The sequence below is a fragment of the Nannospalax galili genome, unplaced genomic scaffold (assembly GCF_000622305.1).
Source record: "Nannospalax galili isolate Female #2095 unplaced genomic scaffold, S.galili_v1.0 scaffold87, whole genome shotgun sequence".
Classification (NCBI taxonomy): domain Eukaryota; kingdom Metazoa; phylum Chordata; class Mammalia; order Rodentia; family Spalacidae; genus Nannospalax; species Nannospalax galili.
Window position 1 is genome coordinate 4,029,168 of NW_008360320.1, and position 12,593 is coordinate 4,041,760.

General features: G+C 37.2%; 1 protein-coding gene and 1 pseudogene across 3 annotated transcripts in view; both read right to left on the reverse strand.

Annotated features, from left to right (window-relative positions):
* The window catches only part of LOC103727353, a 2,010-nt pseudogene extending 1,680 nt beyond the window's left edge, over window positions 1-330 (reverse strand).
* Mbd5 (methyl-CpG binding domain protein 5) overlaps window positions 1-12,593 on the reverse strand; it is a 505,686-nt gene that overhangs the window by 426,310 nt on the left and 66,783 nt on the right. The window lies entirely within an intron of this gene.

A 12,593-nucleotide genomic window follows, 5' to 3' on the forward strand; every position in this document is an offset into this window, starting at 1 on the left:
CTTTAGATTTAAATAAGAAAGCTCACAATTTGAAACACAAATATCTTCCAAAATATTCACCAAAAAGTTTTCCACAAAGACAAATCTGATTTAGCTAGTAGCATTTACTATACAACTAGGGCCACATTCCTTGGCAAGAGAAATGGCCACATGATAATATAACAAAAAGGTATTCAGAGTTTTGTTAGTTTCCTCTCTCCACAGCATATTTTTTAATTGAATTTTTTGTGTATTTCATAAAGAACAACTCAAACAATCTTAATCATCTTTATACCCCCATTCCCACTTGCACCCTCCCCCACTGGAGCCCATATACTTGGTCATCCCCATTAACGCCCACTGTCAGTGTCCCCAACCTTTCCCCAGTGCATATTGAAACAATGGGTTTGTTAGCACATTATTGACAAAGTAAAAAAAAAAAAAAAAAATTAGTTTTAATAGCAACTACTGGTTTTAGTGCTAGAGGTTAAAGATGCAAAGGAACAAAAGTAATATAGAGTATAACACAGACACAATGTTTAAGTTTCATGAGTAATGAACTCATGATTTTTTATTCCTGAATTCAATCTTCTATCAATGTGTGCTTTATAAAATACGATTCTATTCATTTTCATTTTTCATGTGTGTATATTCATTTAGCAAAGATCAGAGTATCTAGTACATATCTAGTACAAGATTTATCACTAAAAAAAAAAGATGAAAATAGATTTACAACAATCTTTCAGTTCAGTAAGGAAGAGGCTGATAACAAATCACCATGACAGAAGGAAGCATAACTTGTGAGTGTGGGCAAACATACACAAGTCAGAGGACAATTTTCAGAAGTCAGTTCTCTCCTTGAGTCCCAGGGATCAAACACAGATTGTCAGATGTGTATGGCAAGTGTTTTTACATATTTGAGTTACCTCACTGGCATCAGAAAATGAGTTTTAATAATATGAATGACATGTTTTCCACTTATCACCTAACTCTATAAGAGATTCCTTAATTTACTTTAAAATCAAACTCAGAATGTTTGTGACTAAATACAATGAAAGTTTTAATAAAACGTATGCTCATTTTGTTTCAGTTTATGTCAAGGAATCTTTGATGTGGTGGAAAATATCTTTGGTCCATAACAAACAAAGATCACCTCACTGATTTCTGAGTTTGAAATGCCAAAACTATGGTTCCATATACTAGCTTGTCAACTTAGCACGCAGCCTATGTCAGAACAGCAGTCAGCAGTATGTTTTATGTCTTCTTGAAACAATTCCATTCCATTTCTTATCAGTAGTTGGCTTCCAGAAACATTCCTGCACCACTTCTATCTTAGCTTTTGTATGGCTCTTGAAACATTTACCAATTAGTCACTATTTCAAAACTTCACTGCTTTCAATCATGGTGTTTCCTCTGTGTAAGAAACACAACCTTACTCTAGAGGAATATGGCATGCAGAAGAAGAAAAAATGTCACTGCTGGAAAGCAAAATACAAAGATTACATAATATTTAGCAAGACAGTTGGAATTGTATTTGGCTTTGGTACATTCAAAAACACACAATAAAAATGGATAATGTATTCTTTATTTTCTTTGTGTTGTTTACATGGATATCTGAGAAATTTATTCTAATTCAATACTTCAATTTCTTACAGAACTATATTTTCTTATAAGCAAATTATTTTATCTTTACATTTTTCATTTATCATTACTTGGAAAGTTGAAATGTTCTTGTCTTGTACAACATAATAAATTACGCTTTTCATAGTTTCTTTTGTATAAATTTTTGGTCATAATAAAGAGCTCAAAAACTACAAAAAATTCAATCTGCCAGTGAACAGAATGTGAGCTGCCAGCAATAACAGTGCTCTGCTTTTGTAAGTTTTGTATAGTCCTCCAAACGTACTAGACAACAACCCAGCAATACACATGCATGCCGCAAAGCAAGCAATCAGATACAGCCCACTAGTAACTGCTAAATAAAATCAAAATAACTGAGAAATATTATGGATATGTTCTTAATACTGACAGCATACTGACGCTGAGTAATGTGTTCTTGGGCTTCAGCATATCTGTCATAGGATTTTATTGTCAGTACTATGTTACAGCTGCTTACCAGGCAAGCTATTTCATTTCTTCTGGCCTTAGTTTGCTCCTGTTAAATAGAGACTACTCTCAATTTATATGAATGTTCGTTGAGGAAAAAATATAAAGCATTTGACAAAATTAGTGGACGTTATCATTTCTGATGTAGGAGAAAAAAGATAAAATCAAAATATAAACTTGACATTAAGAATAAATATATAACTTGTAAAAGCAGGGCATGATAGTGCACGCCTTTAAACCCCGCACTAGGATCTCTGAGTGTGAGGCCAGCCTGATCTACATAGTGAATCCAGGCAAGCTGGGGCTAACAGGGAGATCCTGTCTCAAAAAAAAAATAAAAATAAAAAATATATATAACTTCCAAGCTTTTCTTTTAAATTTAATTCAGAATTTCTGTACTCTTTGAAATCAGAAGAGTCTATGGATAAATTAAGATAATAAATAATGTTTTTTATGGTTAAGTATGCATGCTTGTATGTACACAGAATATGTTCAGCATATTTGTTTGCATAAACAAAGGAACATATGTACCTTAAATGAACCCATCTAAAATGAATTTCATGGGCAAGACAATCAGACGTAACAAGAGAAAAATGACCGGAAATATACTAAGTGGTGCTTTTAAATTTAGTTTATATTTTCACTAAGAGAAAATATTTTTACTCTTTCCTGGGTAAGTCCTGCGGTGCCCACCAAGACTTGACTCCCCAAGCCTCATTCACTCTCCCACCTCCCCGACCCCATCTCTCCTCCTAGCCTGGGTACTGGCCCAATTCTTGTCTTGGCAACACAGACACAGGGGCTGACCTCTCAGCCTGGGACCAACACTGCTTCCTGATCCTTTGCATCCAGACCAACCCAGTTCCTTCTCGCATCCCCAGGAGCCCTCTGGGCCTGGTCCCACCCTCGCCTCCCTGTGCTTCCCTGGGTGGCATGGCCACCAGCTGCCCGAGATCAGCATTTTCCAGGGCGAAGCTCCCAGGCCAGTCCAGCCACCAAATTTCTGAGGACAACATCTTTCCTGGAGGGATCCAGACCTCAGGAGAAAGCCTGAGAGCATCTGATCCTCATCTGAATTGGGCCTCTGTGGGAACTCCTGAAGACAAAAGCAATCTGGCTATTCCAATATAAAATCAAAAGAGAGAACTGGGAAGCTTAGACGAACCAGCTTTTCATGCCCAAGAAGTAAATCAAAGAACTGAAGGAATATAAGGATAAACTTCTGAATGAATTCAGAAAAGAGAGATATTGAAGATTATGCAGGTTGAAATGAAGAAGGAAGTGAAACACTCAGTAAGACAATTAGAAACGACAGGAGAAAGCCTCACCAATAGGATGAATGAAATGGAAAACATTATCAAGATTGGAAGATAAACTGGATGAATTAGAACCCTCAATGGAAGATTATGAAAAATTTAAGAAAGCACAAGAATGGAATATGTAGGAATTGTGTGACACCATAAAAAGACCAAACTTATGAATCATAGGCATACAGAAAGGAGAAGAATCTCAAGATAATGGTATGGACCAGATCTTCAACAAAACTGTAGAAGAAAATTTCCCAAAATTAAAGAAAGACATGCCCATACAAATACAAAAAGCATATAGAACACCAAAGAGACAGGACGAGAAAAGAAACTGTACACAGCACATCATAGTAAAAACACTAAACGTACAGAACAAAGAGAGAATACTGAAAGCAGCAAAAGTAAAACTATAAGTCACATATAAAGGACAAAGCATAAGGATTACAGCTGACTTTCCAGTGTAAACTATGAAAGGCAGAAGAGCCTGTACCAAAGTATTCCCAATTTTAAATCACCACAGATGCCAACCCAGATTACTATACCCAGGCAAAATGTCTATTAAAGTCAAAGGGGAAAGAAAAATCTTCCATGACATAAATAGGCTGAAGGAATTCATGTCCACAAAACTAGCCTTTCAGAGAGTTCTGGAAGCAATATGAAGTGCTAAAGAAAGGAACGACTACACCCAAGGGGTTGTGGAAAGAAATCCATTGAAGGTATAACTGTGGGAAAGCACAGCTATATCAAGAATATGAACAGAAATTAAAATGACAGGATTCAATACACATCTTTCATTAATAACTTTAAATATCAACAGACTGAACTCCCAATTCAAAAGACACGGACTAGGTGAATGGATTAAGAAACAAAACCCATCATTTTGTTCTCTGCAAGAAACTCATCTCATTTTCAAGGGCAGGTGCTACCTTAAGATGAAAGGATGGAAAAAAATATACCAAGGGAATGGTACTAAGAAAAAGAGCCATTGCAATTCTAATCTGACAATATAGACTTTAAAACTAATCAGAAGAGATAAAGAGGGCCACTTCATTTTGATGAAAGGAATAATAAACCAAGAAGATATAACAATCATGAATTCACCAAACTCTAGTGCAACCAACTTCATAAGGCAGTACTACAGGACAAGACCCAGATTAATCCCAACTCATTAATAGTAGGGGACTTCAATACCCCATTATCTCCATTAGATAGGTCAAAAGGACAGGGAGTTAACAGAGAGACATCTGAATGAAACAATACCATACATCAAATGGACCTAGCACACATCTATCGAGTATTCCACCCAAGCACCAAAGGATATACTTTCTATTCAGCACCCCATGGAACCTTCTCCAAAATCGACCATATACTGGGGCACAAAACAAACCTCAACAAATACAAAAAGACTGAAATAATTCCATGCATTCTATCAGACCACAATACTATAAAACTTAAAATCAACACCAGAAGAAGCCTTAGTAAACATACGAATACATGGAGATTACATAACACATTCCTAAAGGGTGATTGGGGCAAAAGAGAAAGTAAGAAAGAAATAAAAGTATTCCTAGAACTAAATGAAAAGGATAATACAACACAGCAAAACCTCTGGGACAAGCTGAAAGCTGTCCTTAGAGGGAAGGTTATAGCACTAAGCGTCTACATTAAAAAATTGTGAAGAACACAGATAAATGATTTAACATTGCAACTCAAGGCACTTGAAAAGCAACAACAAATGAAACCAAAACCCAGCAGACAAGAAGAAAAATATCAGAGCAGAATTTAATGAAATCGAAACAAAGAAAACAGTATAAAGAAGAAATGAATCCAAGAGGTGGTTCTTTGAAAAGATAAATGAGATTGACAGACGGCTAGCCCAGTTAACCAAAAGAAAGAGAGAGCACCTCCAAATCAACAAAATCAGAGATTTGAAAGGGGAAACATCACAAGAGACAAAAAAAAAACAAAAGATCCAGAACACTGTGAGGGAATACTTTAAAAACCTATATGCTACTAAATTTGAAAACCTAAAAGAAATGGACAGGTATCTAAAGGCATGGGAACCACCAAAACTAAACTAAGAAGAGTCTAACAGCTTAAACAGACCCATTACACAAAAAGAAATTGAAACAGTAATAAAAAAAACTCACGACTAAAAAAAGCCCATAACTACATGGAATTACAGCAGGATTCTAACAGACATTTAAAGAAGATCTACATCCAATACTACTTAATTTATTCAAAAAGATAGAAATGAAGGGAGAACTTCCAAATTCCTTCTATGAAGTCAGCATCACTCTAATACCAAAGCCAGGTAAAGATACATCCAAAAAAGAAATCTATAGACCCATATCCTTAGTGAACATAGATGCAAAAATTCTCAACAAGATACTTGCAAACCACATACAGACACACATCGAAAAGATCATCCACAGTGATCAAGTCGGCCTTATCCCAGAGATGCAGGGAGGGTTCAATGTACATAAGTCAATAAATGTCATAAATCATATAAATGGGCTCAAAGACAAGAACCACATGGTCACCTCAATAGATGCAGAGAAGGCTTTTGACAAAATTCAACATGCATTTATGTTCAAAGTCCTAGAGGGAACTGGACTGGAGGCAACATATCTCAACATAATTAAAGCCATATATAATAAACCCACAGCCAACATCATTCTAAATGGAGAAAAAACTGGAAGCATTCCCACTGAAAGCAAGAGCCAGACAAGGCTGTCCACTATCTCCACTTCTCTTTAACATAGTGCTTGAAACTCTTGCAAGAAAAATAAGACAAGAGCAGGAAATTAAAGGAGTAATAATTAAAGTCCTAGAAATTATTAATACTTTCAGTGAAGTGGCAGGTTACAAAATTAACCTACAAAATCTGTAGCCTTTCTATATACCAATAACAAGCAATCAGAGAAAGAGCACATGGAAACACTCCCGTTCACAATAAAAAGCCTAAAAAAAAAAAAAATCTTGGAATAAACCCGACCAAAGACATCAGAGATCTCTACAATGAAAATTTTAAATCTTTAAAGAAAGACATTGAGGAAGACATCAGAAGATGGAAGGACCTCCCATGCTCGTGGATTGGAAGAATTAATATTGTGAAAATATGATGAAGATGAGATGAAGCACATTTTATCCAGGTAGGGATGCTCTTCCTTGTACTCTCTGACTCAAAGTTCACTTTGACAATTACCTGACAATTAGGCAATTACCTACTTTTTCAAAAAGTCCTAAGAGTCACTTGAAGTGTTATATTCTCTGATAAGGAATGGGGTTGGGTGTCTTACTGTGTTTTAGTGGATTTATCACTAAATTCCAATTGTTAGTATTTTTCTGGCCTACTCAGCTGTAAACTACTTGAGGGAATGAACTTCACCACTGCATAACCAGCACTAAACAGTGATTAACAGATAATCAGCTGGACAAATGACTGGAAATTGTAAACAAATTTCTATCTCTTCTCTGCTGAATGATACATTGACTAAGAGGATAAGCTAGAAAACTGGAGTTTGTGAATATCGAAAATTACTGACAGGTTAGATACAGTGCTGCAAGGACACATTGACATTAGTCGCCATCCAAAAGAGTCTTTTCTAGTTCAGAGCACCCAACACATACCAAATGCCTTCGATCAGGTCAATTTATGGCAGTTAAGCACTCTCCATTTGGTTTCTAGTAAAACTTTCAAATTCATACACAGTTCTCCCTAGTTTGTTTCCCCTTTGTCTCTTGACAATATCTCTCATTTCTCCCATTTCCATAGTTTATAAATCCTCGTGACTACAAACTGAAGTCTAGAATCTTGATCTAGGCAGACCTGCCATTGTAGGAGTACCACATTTATAAAATTATATACCAGTCTGTTCAAGACAGTACTGACTTTATATTCTAAATTAAGTATCAAACTATATTATATGATCTATTAAATTATCAAACCATATTAAATGATCTAATTTTCAGTATCATATGGATTCATTAATAAATTGAAAAATATTCTTCTGTAACAGAGATCCTAATTTCTTTTGACAAATGTTCCAATATTACTTTCTCTAATTTTTCTTGCTTTATTTCCATCCCTTATTGTGTTTAAAATTAAGCATTGATTTCATTGTAACAATTAACTAGAGATTGCATGATTTTCTCCTTTACTAGAGTTACCACCTGAGAAGGGACTTTTTTATTCAAATGAATCACCTAAATTCAATCAGAAGAAACATCCATCCCATTTAGAAATACCTTTCACTATGCAATATACCTCCTCCAACTGGTCTGCATAAAAGTCTCCTATGGAGTTAGAGACCACGTTTTTTGAAGCTCCTATCTCTACCTATCTTCCTTACTATCATCCATAGGTCATTTCTTCAAAAAATACTTTTCATCTTTTAACCTTTCAAGATTCTGGCACCTTTCTCATAGTCTTTCCCTCTCAGTCAAACACAGGATTTCAATAACCTACATGAATAACCTGCACCTATTTTCTATTCCTGATTTCCTCAGAGCCTATTGGCTCCAACTCTATCAATAATTTTCATGCGTCTACCATCACTGTTATTACTTTAAAATAATGAAGTAGACATCGTATGCACTGATCACGACCTAATTAGCCAATATTTTCATTTTAATTAGGATGCAACATATAGGTTCCTAAGGAAGTTATCTCTAAAGTAGGGCATGTAAGATAATTCATAAAGCACATCAATAAATATTTAAAACTTTTATTTATTGTTTTTGTTTGCTTTGGAGTTTTGAGACAGGGTCTCCTGTAGCATCAGAAGACCAGGCTCATCTCAGTCTCACAGAGATCTGCTTGTCTCTCCCTCGAACACGGTGGGATTTAAGGTGTGTGCCACCACAGAGAGCTGCTAAAACATTTATTTTTATTCATATTTTTCTTAATTTCTGTATTTTTATAATTTTTGGTTTTGCAAACACTACATAAAATACACATTGTAGGGGGCTGGAGAGATGGCTCAGCAGGTCAGAACAGTGGCTGTTTTTGCAGAAGACCTGGGTTCAAATCTCAGTACCCACATGGCAGCTAACAACTGTCTGTAACTCCAGTTCCAAGGGATCCAACAGCCTCTTCTGCCCTCCGCGGGCACTGCATTACAGGGGTGCACTTACCTACATGCAAGTAATACATGCATACAAATAAAATAAAAATAATAAATAAAATTTTTTTAAAAAACACACATTGTATAAAATGATAGAGAATTTATATAAACTTTATATGTTTTATACGTTTGGAGACTATTTCATAGATTTTCTTCGTCTACTCACACTGCCTTCCTTACTCTGATTTTACCATTTTACATTGCTTCAACCACCTGGCTGTCAATATCATCAACACCCTGCCCTATTCTTCTTTTTTGAATGTACCTGGGCTCTTGAGTGTTTAAGTGAAAAATATTAAATACAAACTCTACTGATAGTGGATGAAATTCCTGTCAGCATCTTTAGTTTAGGCCCAAGGCCTGGTAATACTATTAGCTGCCCTTTCTTCAGGCTCTCTCATACTCCACAGGGAATGATTAACACACTTATTGCTTCTATAAAATCTCCAACATTCCCTATTTCCCCCCTCTTACAATGGAAAGATATTTCTTCTTCTATGCCCTTGTTTCTATTGTCAAGTCTCTTATCCTTTCTGTTGCTAATGATTTAGTCTATTTCACACAATAATTTTCTTCCAAGTTGAGTACTCTCTTGATACCGTTCTCTTTATTTTCACAAATGAATTTCATGAAGGAATAAGTATCTCTCCTTTTCTGTACCTCCCACTTACTACTTAATCAGATCAAGCAGTCTCCATGACTATAAATGTAGGATACAGGGTCATATTCATAATGGCAAATATAATGGTCATTTCTTGACCATTACATCTCAGCAGCTAGGGACTGAGCTAAATACTCATTTGTAGAAACTTTTCTTTCTTTGGCTTAGGTAGAGAGGACATTAAGGAGACAGACACTCTAGTTTTAAAATAATCTCATTGAGGGGCTGGAGATATGGCTCAGTGGTTAAGAACACTGGTTTTTCTTGCAGAAGACCCAGGTTTGAATCCCAGCACCCACATGGCAGCTAAAAACTGTCTGTAACTCCAGTCACAGGGGATCCGATAGCCTCTTCTGACCTCCACGGGCATTTCATGACATGGGTGCACTGACCTACATGTAGGCAATACACGCATACATATAAAATAAAAATAATAAATAAGCTCTGCTTGCCTGGGCTCGCATAACCAGCAGGACTTCAGGGTAAGTCGATTGTGCCCTCTGCGCCTTGACTCCCCCAGTCTCATTCCCCACCCCTCTCTACCTAGCCTGAGTCCTGTCCCATTCCTTGTCTTGGTCCCCCAGACACTGGGGGAACCACCACTGCTTCCTGATCCTTTGCATCCAGATCAACCCAGTTCCTTCTCCAGTCCCCAGGAGCCTTGTGGGCCTGGCCTGGTCCCCACCTCCTTCTGCTTCCCTGGGCTTGCAAGACCCACAGGCCTCTCTCCTCCATAAGTCGATTTCACCCTTTGCACCTTGACTCCCCCACCCTCACTCACCCTCCCATCTCTCCCACCAGTCTCTCCTCCTAACCTGGGCCCTGTCCCATTCCTTAATTTGGCACCCCAGACACCTGGGGAACCACCAGTGCTTCCTGATCCTTTGCATCCATACAAACCCAGATCCTTCTCGGGTCCCCAGGAGTCCCCTGAGCCCGGCCCCGCCCCCACCTCCCTCTGCTTCCCTGGACTGTACAACCTACCAGCCACTTTCCTGGATGCTGGGACTGATCTTTCTGCTTCCTTACCAACCCAGCTCCTCAATGCAGTACCCAGGAGCCACTAGGGCTTCTTCTGCCCCCACCTCCGCTGCATCTCTGGGTGGCACAGCCACCAGCAGACCTAGACCAGCATCTTTCCTAGGCCCTGCTTCCCAGCCACTCCAAACCCCAAAATCCTGAGGCCAAAGTCTTTCCTGGAGGGATCAAGACCGCAGGAGAAACCCTGAGAGCATCTGATCCTCATCTGACTTGGGCCTCTGTAGGAACTCCTCAAGACAAAAGCAATCTGGCCACTCGAATATAAAATCAAAAGAGAGAACCGGAAGCTTAGCCAAACAATCTTTTAATGCCCAAAAAGTAAACCACAAAGACACATAAAGTCCACAAAAAAGAAGGAGACCAAAACTTGAAAGCTTGAGTCTAACACAACAATCAGAAACTACAAAAGAAATTCACATGTCAAAACCACAGAGAAAAAATGGTAACATGAAAAACCAAAATAATATATCCCAACAAATACCAATAGTTCTTCAGAGGAGTACAATGAGAACCCCCTAGAGATAATGCAGGACATGGAACTCAAAAGAACAATTATAAACATGATAAAAGAATTCAGTGAATTTAAAAACACACAAAAAAAGAAATCAAAGAACTGAAGGAAGATAGTATAAACTTCTGAATGAATTCAGAAAAGAACTAGAAATACTGAAGAATACTCAGGCTGAAATGAAGAAGGAAGTGAAACACTCAGCCAATTAGAAATGACAGGAGAAAGCCTCACCAAGAGGAATAATGAAATGGCAAACAGAATATCAAGACTGCAAGATAAAGTGGACAAACTAGACCACTCAAGCAAAGATTATGAAAAATTTAAGAAAGCACAAAAATGCAATATGCAGGAATTGTGTGACACCATAAAAAGACTTAATTTATGAATCATAGGCATACAGGAAGGAGAAGAATCCTAAGACAATGCCATGGACGAGATCCTCAACAAAATCGTTGGAGAAAATTTCCCAAAATTAAAGAAAGACGTCCATACAAATACAAGAAGCATATAAAACACCAAACAGACAGGACCAGAAAAGAAACTCTCCACGGCACATCATAGTAAAAATACTAGAGACAAGACAAAACTGAAAGCTGCAAAAGAGAAACAAGTCACACATAAAGGAAAACCTATTAGGATTAGAGCTGACTTTTCAGTGCAAACTATGAAAGCCAGAAGAGCCTGAACCAAAGTATTCCCAGTTCCAAATGACCACAGGTGCCAACCCAGATTACTATACCCAGCCAAAATGTCTATTATAGTTGAAGGAAAAAGAAAAATCTTCCATGATATAAATAGGCTGAAGGAATTCATGTACACAATACCTGCCCTTAAAAGAGTTCTGTAAGCAATACAAAGAGCTGAAGAAAGGAATGGCTATACCCAAGGGGTTGTGGAAAGAAATTCAATAAAATATAACTGTGGAGAAGTACAGCTGTATCAAGAATGTAAAGAGAAATAAAAATGACAGGATTCAATACACATCTTTCATTAATAACTTTAAATATTAATGGAAAGAACTCCCTACTCTAAAGACACAGACTAAATGAATTGTCTGCAAGAAACTCATCTCACTTTCAAGGACAGGCACTATCCTAAGGTGAAAGGATGGAACAAAATATACCAAGCAAATGCTACTAAGAATAAGCAGGCATTGAAATTCTAATATCTGACAAAATAGACTTTAAAATAAAAATAATCAGAAGAGATAAAGAGGGCCACTTCATTCTCAAAAAAAGAAGACCTAAACTTGAAGGCTTGAGTCTCACACAAGAACCAGAAATTACAAAAGAAATCCACAGATTAATCCTAGATTAATCCCAAAATCCTAGATTAATCCAAACTATTAATAGTAGGGGACTTCAATACCCCACTGTCTCCATTAGATAGGTCAACAGGGCAGAGAGTGAAAAGAGAGACATCTGAATTCAACAATACCATATATTAAATGGATGTAACAGATATCTACAACATATTCCATCCAAGCCCCAAAGGACATACTTTCCACTCAGCACCCCCATGGAACCTTCTCCAAAATTGACCATATACTGGGGCACAAAACAAACCTCAACAAATACAAAATGATTGAAATAATTCCATGCATTCTATCAGACCACAATGCAATAAAGCTTACAATCAACACCCGAAGAAGCCAAAATTACCACATGAACACATGGAGATTAAACAACACACTCTTCAATGATGAATGAATCTAAAGAGAAATTAAGAAAGAAATAAAAGTATTCCTGGAATTAAATAAAAAGGACAATACAACATGACAAAACCTCTGGGACACGCTGAAAGCGGCCCTAGGAGGGAAGTTTATAGCTCTAAGTGCCTACATCAAAAAATCGGAAAGA